Source organism: Colobus angolensis, unplaced genomic scaffold, assembly GCF_000951035.1.
Source record: "Colobus angolensis palliatus isolate OR3802 unplaced genomic scaffold, Cang.pa_1.0 Scaffold19, whole genome shotgun sequence".
In the NCBI taxonomy this organism is placed as follows: domain Eukaryota; kingdom Metazoa; phylum Chordata; class Mammalia; order Primates; family Cercopithecidae; genus Colobus; species Colobus angolensis.
The window spans coordinates 220,051-228,489 of NW_012115043.1; the positions used below are offsets into that span (position 1 = coordinate 220,051).

The window sequence follows — 8,439 nt, forward strand, 5'->3', positions numbered from 1 at the left end:
GGCTGGCTGGCTTTCTTTTCCATTAATTTAGCCTTCAAATTCTTCTTATGACAGTTGTCCAAGAAAACACTACCAAAGTCGATAGATGAGCTATAACATAATATTTACTATTTCTCACTTAAAGGTTTCTATTAATTTTCTAAAAAGAAGTGGCATCCCAGTGATATATTACTGCATAACACATGAAAATTCAGTGGCTTAAGAGTACAATTTTACTTGTTCATGATTCCAAAGGTCAGTAATTTGGGCTGGGCTCAGCTGGGCAATTCTGCCAACTTTGGCTGCAATCATTTGGTGGTTTGATGAGGACTGGATGCACTAACATGGCCTCAGTCACATGACCTGTCGTTAGAGCTGGCTGTTGACTGGGCCAGGTATCTGCAGCAGGCTCACTTAGACTTCTTCACATGGTATTTATGTTTCAGTGTATAACCACATTTCAAGTTCTTGCTTATAATGTGTTTGCTAAGGTCCAATTGGCCAAAGCAAGTTACATGGTGGAGCCCAGAGTCAGTGTGAAAAGGACTCCATAAGCACATGGATTGAGAGAGGCATGATTCACTGGGAGCCATTATGGTCACGATATACCCCAGACAGGGTGGTATTTCATTTATCAGAAACTTACTGAGTGCCTACTATACTGTGCTTGGCACTAAGTATTAAAAGACAAAGCAATTGGGAAGAACTTTGAAGAATGGAAAGGCTCTAACTTGTTGGGAAGGGGGAAGAAGAACACACCAAACACCCTAGTGGAATCACTGTGGATGAAATAATCCTCTTGTTTATGTATGTGTGTGTGCCAGAAAAAAGAGGAGTGTTGAATTACTTAGATAATTTTTTCTGTTCGCCATTTTATGCACATTTGTTCAGTCTAGGTTGAATGAGTAACTCTATTGCTTTCCATTGGGATAAGTGTTCCTTAAAGCTTTTCTTCAGACTCTTAAAATATTTAAAACAATTGCATAAGTGTATCCTTCATGGCCACAAAGAGCTACTTGAGATTATTTTTTTCCCCTAGAATCTTGGCCAACTCTGAGACTGAGGCCCAGGCTTGCAAACTCTGATATTTCCTCCCTCTCTGCATTCCTGCCACCCACAGCTGCTCCAGTCCAGAATGAAAGTTCAGAGGCCAAATACTTATGATCCAAACAGCCTCTCCAGCAGTGATGGCAAAGAGACAGCTTCACTTAGGAAAACAAACAATCATGCCTTCCATTTATATAGCTCTTTAGCTATTTTTTTCAAGAAATATTCACATCCTTTCTCTCATCAGATTATCCCCAAAACTGAGGTGGGCAGGGCATGTTTTAACTGATGGGGAAACTGAGGCCCAGACAGGTGAAATGACTTCTGCAATGGGTGACAAGGCTGAAGATAGAGCTCTAGCTTCCTGATTCCACACCTTGGTTTGCCCTGTAGACCACACTGCCATGAACACAGATGCATGCTAGCTCCAGTTCTAAGAAGCCTGCTTTCAAAACCTTTCTGGAAGCCAGGAGCAGTGGCTCATGCCTGTAATCCCAGCACATTGGGAGGCTGAGGCAGGTGGATCATATGAGATCAGGAGCTCAAGACCAGCGTGGCCAACGTGGGGAAACCCCGTATCTAATAAAAAATACAAAAATTAGCCGGGTGTGGTGGCAGGCGCCTGTAATCCCACCTACTCTGGAGGCTGAGGCAGGGAGAACTGCTTGAACCCGGGAGGTGGAGGTTGCAGTGAGCCAATATTGCACCACTGAACTCCAGCCTGGTGACAGAGCAAGACTCTGTCTCAAAACGAACCAACTAATCTTTCTGGAGTTTTCTGCTCCCCACCTTAGAGTTCCTCTAATAACCACCCCACACTTCTTTTACTTCCCACTCACATCAAAAGAATGAGGAGAACACATCAAACCCTTCCCTCGGTGCTAGCTTCTAAACCTTTTCCTTCCAGAAAATAATGGATTGTGTTTGAAGTCCCACCTTCCAGCCCACAGTGGTCCAGCCAGTTTCTCCTGCTGGAAAACAGAGACTCAAGGCCACTTTCACTGTGAGTTCTCACCTTACCTACTCAAAATAAAACAGGAGAAAAGTTAAAATTAACATCCAGAGAAGGCTTGGGGAGGATAAGCCACCATCCAAGAGTAAAACACAGTTTGAGAAAATGCAGTGTCCAGGTCAGAGGAGACACCTCACCTCCATGCTGCTAGACGGTTTTGGGTGAGACGCACACCTCCTTTTACAGCACTGGTCACCTTCTGCTCAAGCTCACCTTCCCTAAGAGGGATGATTTTCTGCATCCCCCCCCCGAAGCACAGGAACCTATTGGAAAGCTGGGACTTGCAAATTTATTGATTCTCATAAACTAGGTCAGGAAGAGTGAGAAATGGCAGTAATGGCACCTCCTCCCCATGTTCCTTGCTCGTGGCAGACATGGGAATCTTTCTGGCTGAGAATGGAAGTGGCCTTAGAGTGCTTTTCAGTAGGACCGTGGAGGCAGCCGCCACCACTTGATTAGGCTGGCATGCTGGATGAAATCTATCTGCCAACTCTGTAGTTCCTGGTGGCCAAAGCCTTGCAGAACGTGAGCAGAAGTGGGGGAATTCTCCAGGTATACATGAGGTGGACCTTCCTAGCTCCTGGAGGCCCCCATGTTCTAGGCTTTAAAAGCAAGGGAGCATGGTCACCTATAAACAAGAGCTTGTTGCTATCCTAGAGGCTTTTGGAAACTGAAGGGCTTTGACAATAGCGAAAAGTCGAAGCTTGACTTGCTAACTCTCTAAGGCATTCAGATGCGATCAGTTACTGGGCCCACTTACAAGATTCAGAAAGTGTAAAAGACTGTCAAAAGTCATGAAACAATGCTCTGAACCACGTTACTAGAAAATTATTAAATGAGTGAGGAAAAGAGCAAAGTAGTGAGAACAGGACAGGCTGGTAGCACCTGGTTAAATGATGAAGAAACAGGAGCAAAGTAGGGAGGCAACTTCCTCAAAGATGCACCTTACATGGCTGGCAGAACTGGAACCCAGTTTCCTTACTCCCAAGCCAATTCTCTTTCAACTTCAATGCACACCTACCTCTTTCCTCTACAGCCCCACTTGTATTCCTCTACAATTCCTTACCTGCCCCAGCAACTCACCCAGCCACCATTCTCCTTGGGGGAGGATTATTAGCTTACAGATTTAGTCACAAGCTGACTCAGTTTCAATTGTGTTTCTAAGGTGGGGTTGGGGTTGGGGTTGGGGTTGGCGATCTCGATCTGCTTTCTACTTTTTTTTTTTGGAGACAGTCTCACTCTGTCACCCAGACTGGAGTTCAGTGGCACAATCTCAGCTCACTGCAACCTCTGCCTCCCGGGTTCAAGAGATTCTCGTGCCTCAGCCTCCCAAGTAGCTGAGATTATAGGTGCCTGCCGCCATGCCCGGCTGATTTTTATATTTTTAATAGAGAGAGGGTTTCACTGTTGGCCAGGCTAGTTTCACACTCCTGACCTCAAGTGATCTGCCTGCCTCAGCCTCCCAAACTGCTGGGATCACAGATGTGAGCCACCTCATGCAGTTTTGATCTGCTTTCTACTGGATATGACAATTTGTGCTTCTATTCTGAGGCCTTTGAATTGCACTCCAAATACCCTTAGGGCAGAGATGTTAAGTGAGAAGCAGGTACTATTTGATAATGGGCCAGGACATTCCTATAGAATTTCAAAAACCATTTATATTCCAATTCACCTGTGGCCAGCAGAGAAGAAGGTATGCAAAGAGAAGAGAAAGAAGGATGCAATGTCCACGCATGCTAAAGATAGGTAAGTATGACAGGTCTGATACACATACATGCATTCCAAAGTATCCCACACTTGAGGCTCCAGAAGATGGATAACTCCCATAGATGGCTTTTAATGAAGAGCCCTTATTTTTACAAGAAGTTATAATTGTGGCTTCCATTCTCACAGCTGGTATCTCCAACAGTCACATGAGGATGGAGAGTCTCTTCCTTGTACAGAGCAAACAGCACGGCCCCTGGAGCTCACTGGCATGGGTTGTCCAGCTCCCCACTGAAGGCTGGGAACCTTTGAGTGTTAATTCAGTATTTTAGGCCAATATCTGGGTTTATTTTTCCCAACATAGAAATATGAAGGAGCTTCAGCAATTTAACTTCTGGGAATTTGTCCAATGAAGGGGTTAAGAATTTATGCAAGCTCTTCCGGTTCTAAGAGCTTCGGGAGCCGTGGCTTACAGTGCAGACATAGCCAAGTACAAGAATCATACCACACATGACCAGTTCCAAAAATGGCACAGAAATGGGGGTGGACCCCAAGTTCCTGAGGAACATGCCCTTTGCCAAGAAGCACAACAAGAAGGGCCTAAAGAAGATGCAGGCCAACAGTGCCAAGACCATGAGTGCACGTGCCAAGGCTATCAAGACCCTCATAAAGCCCAAAGAGGTTAAGCCCAAGATCCCAAAGGGTGTCAGCCACAAGCTCAGTCGGTTGCCTACATTGGCCACCCCAAGCTTGGGAAGCATGCTCGTGCCTGCATTGCCAAGGCGCTCAGGCTGTGCCGGGCAGAGGCCAAGGCCAAGGATCAAACCAAGGCCCAGTCTGCAGCTCCAGCTTCAGTTCCAGCTCAGGCTCCCAAAGGTGCCCAGGCCCCCTACAAAGGCTTCAGAGTAGAGATCTCTATCCGCCAACTTGAGGACAGAAGGACTGATGTGACCCCCCTGGGCTGCCGTCTGCAGGGGGCTGGTGTCCTCCTGTGCCATTTGTACAAATAAACCTGAGGCATGAAAAAAAAAAGAATTTATGCAAAGATTTAGCTGCACTGATGTTCATTACAACAATTATAATTGAGAAAAAGTTGCAACAACCTAAGTGTCCAACAACAGGGAACTGGTTAAATCAACTAAGTACTTCAGGTGGTAGGAAAATATGCAGCCATTAAATGATGCTGGCAAATGTATCTATAGCCACAGAAAATGTTAGGTAAAAGAGGAGAAATAAAGCACAAAGCCATACTACAGGATGGACCCATTTTTGTTTGAAAAAAGTACATTAGTGTGTGTATCATATATGTTATATATGCTCAAATATATTACATATATACATATATATATATATATTTACCTAGGAGGGTGTACTAATAATCTAAAGTGGCATTAATAGTGATGTTTAAGAGAGATTGTGAGTACTTTAACATTTATTAGTATTTTCTGATTTTTCTGTAATGAGAAGTAATACTTTTTTTTTTTTTTTTTGAAATGAAGTCTTGCTTGTAGCCCAGGCTGGAGTCCAGTGTGGTTCGATCTCAGCTCACTGCAACATTTGCCTCCCAGGTTCAAGAGATTCTCTCCTCTTGAGTAGCTGGGATTACACGTGTGCACCACCACGCGTGGCTAATTTTTTGTTTTATTAATAGAAACTGGCTTTCACCACGTTGGCCAGGCTGGTCTCGAATTCCTGACCTCAAGTGATCCACCTACCTCAACCTCCCAAAATGCTGGGATTACAGGCATGAACCACTGTGCCCGTGGAGCAGTGGTACTTTTTAATAAGAAAAAGCAATAAAAGAAACTTTATCTTGAAAAAGACAGATCTTTGCCTATGATCATTAAAGTTCAATCAGGCTCAAGAATTCTATAAGGAAACAATAATCCCTATAGAACAGGGATGGGTGGGAGGAGAGCAGGAGGCCACCTCATGCTGAGAGACCTGGAGAAGGAATCATTTCCCTTCTACGTTGGCCCATGCGCTCCACGTAAATATCCTCTCCACCCAGGTCTTGCTCTGTCCTGGACTTACTCATCACTAGCTTATTACTGGCCTTATTTTGACTCACTGTTCAAACATCATTGAAAAGGAATTTCTTTTTAACCACAGCATCCACATGAAGAATTCTGCTAAAACTCCATTTTAACTGAATTTCGGCACACAGATGACTTAAATTAGCTACACTGGTCTGGGAAGAAGCCCTCAAATCCCCAACACCCGGAGCAATTGCTGCTGGTAGGCTGGATCAGCTGGTGGATAAACCCCATCTCCTGTCCCCACCCTCCCCTAGCCTCTCCACCCACAAAGCCCAGGCAGCAATCTGTGAGATGTTTCCCTCTCTTCTTGAATTTCCATCATGAACTGGTTACTGTGGTTCACGCCTGACATGCCTCTGTCTCTGCTCAAGAGGTTAAAAGTAGAGAAACTTGTTGCTTCAGAGGCCACAGAGAGATTTAGGATGAGAGCGAGCTGTGGGTGAATTGTGAGATCTCGTGTAACCGCCCACCCTGGGCATTTGGGGATAGCCTCCATTCCCTCATCCTCTCCTCTGAATGGTGATTTTCCTGTTTATCCTTCTTCTCAGTCACCCTCGAGGGAAGCTCTCCCACCCCCTCTCAATTGTTAAAGAACTTCTGCGTGGGCTTCAACATTCTCTTGGCTGGCCCCTTGGAGGGCCTTGATACGCTCTTATTTTTTCCTTGTATGTTTAAGGCCCCCTGGGACCCTCTTGACCCTTGTGGGCTGGTTACATTTGGCTCAAGCCTGAACTCCATCGCCTGGGACCAGAGGCAGAGTAGGGGTGGTGGGAATGAGGTGGGGAGGGTTTTCCTACATTCTTAAAGATAATATAATAACATCGTGGCTGAGATGGAAATATGTTAGAGGAAGCAAGATTGTGGGAAAGATGGAGGAAAGCAGCTCCCACCACCCCACCAACTGATGGTGAGGACTCTGCTGCCCCAAACCCTGCCAAGACTGAGCCACGCCTAATTGTGGCCTAGATTGTGGATGTGTGCCTACCCACCAAGAGGAAAGCCAGAACATGCCTGCATGGATAGAAGGGATTCCCTCTTAGTTGAGCAGTGAAGGGGTGTGGGAGAGCAGGGAACCGTGACACACCATGTGTCTCTTCCCAAAGGGGAGAAGCCCCTGTGAACCTACCTCAGGGGTCTGCTTGATGAGGCCAACCCTATCCCGCTCTTTGTCCTTCATTGGACAGCATTTGTCAAGCATCCACCATACGTCAGGTCCAAGGTTCCATGCTAACTGGGGAAAGTGAGGTGATCAAGCAGCTTATCTAAGGCTTATCCTCCAGCCCAGTTGGTAGAAAAGCTGGAAGACAATAGTGGCTCTCACTCCAGAGCCCTCACACTTCACCTCTATGCCAGATGTTTGAATGAAGGGAAGATCTCCTATGTGTTTCCCAGGCTTTGTCCAGGCTTCCTGCAACGTCTGCCTGTGGGATCTGACTTCCCAGCAGCTGGGATTAGCCAGCCTACAGAGCAAGCAGAGCACCCTGAGAGTCTCTAGTGGGGTTGCCCGCCTGGTTGCCTCTTGGTCTCAGCAGACTCCTGCTGGTGGTGCGCAGGCTGGGTATTTGTGTGGACAAGTGAGTGTTCACCTCCAGTTCTCAGGACAAACAGTGCCACACCAGCTGGCTGGGATGTTTGGAACTGGTGTTTCCACTCAACAGCACAACCCAGATTTAGGTTCCCAAAACTTTCTAAGCAGCCGCCCCCTTGGATCTTTAATCCTTCCTCCTATGTCCTTCCTGCCACCTGTAGTCTAAATTTAGTGACAAGCACAGCAGAGCACCTTCCGCCTGGGCTACTTTGGCAGGTCATGGAGCCACTAATAAGTGTGTACATGTTCCATCTCTTCAGGGCCACCCATGCCGGTGAAGAGCTTCTGGGGAGCCCCACGATTATCTTCCTGATAGGGTCTCCTGCCCTGTGAGTTTGCTTTTTTCTTTTCTTTTCTTTTTTTTTTTTTTTTTTTTTTTGAGATGGAGTCTCGCTCTGTTGCCCAGGCTGGAATGCAGTGGCAAGATCTCGGCTCACTGCAACTTCTGCCTCGTGGGTTCAAGGGATTCTCCCGTCTCAGACTCCCGAGTAGCTGGGATTACAGGCGTGCACCACCATGCCCACCTAATTTTTGCATTTTTAGTGGAGACGGGGTTTTGCCATGTTAGCCAGGCTGTTCTCAAGCTCCTGAGCTCAGGTGATTTGCCCGCCTCGGCCTCCAAAAGTGCTGGGATTACAAGCAGGAGCCACTGCACCTGGCCAGTATTTTTGTTTTGATAACAATAAAAGTTTGTTAATAAAAATATTAGATGAATATAAGCAAGAGAGAATCCCAGCATCCAGAAATACCACTGTTAACATTTTGGTCTATTTCTTTTTTCTATCCATTTTGTTTGTTTATGGAATTGAAATCGCAAGATACAATCAATTTTGTTTGCCTGCTTGTTTGTTTTTTTGAGAAGGAGTCTTGCTTTTGTCACCCAGGCTGGAGCACAATGGTGCAATCTCAGCTCACTGCAACCTTCGCCTCCCAGGTTCAAGCGATTCTCCTGCCTCAGCCTCCTGTGTAGCTGGGATTACAGGCATGGGCCACCATGCCCAGCTAATTTTGTATTTTTAGTAGAGATGGGGTTTCACCATGTTGGCCAGGCTGGTCTTGAACTCTTGACC

At 46.2% G+C, this 8,439-nt stretch overlaps 1 pseudogene; it reads left to right on the top strand.

Moving 5' to 3' along the window:
- Positions 1–4,252: 4,252 nt before the first annotated feature.
- Positions 4,253–4,778, top strand: LOC105510656 (annotated as a pseudogene).
- The last annotated feature ends 3,661 nt before the right edge of the window (positions 4,779–8,439 follow it).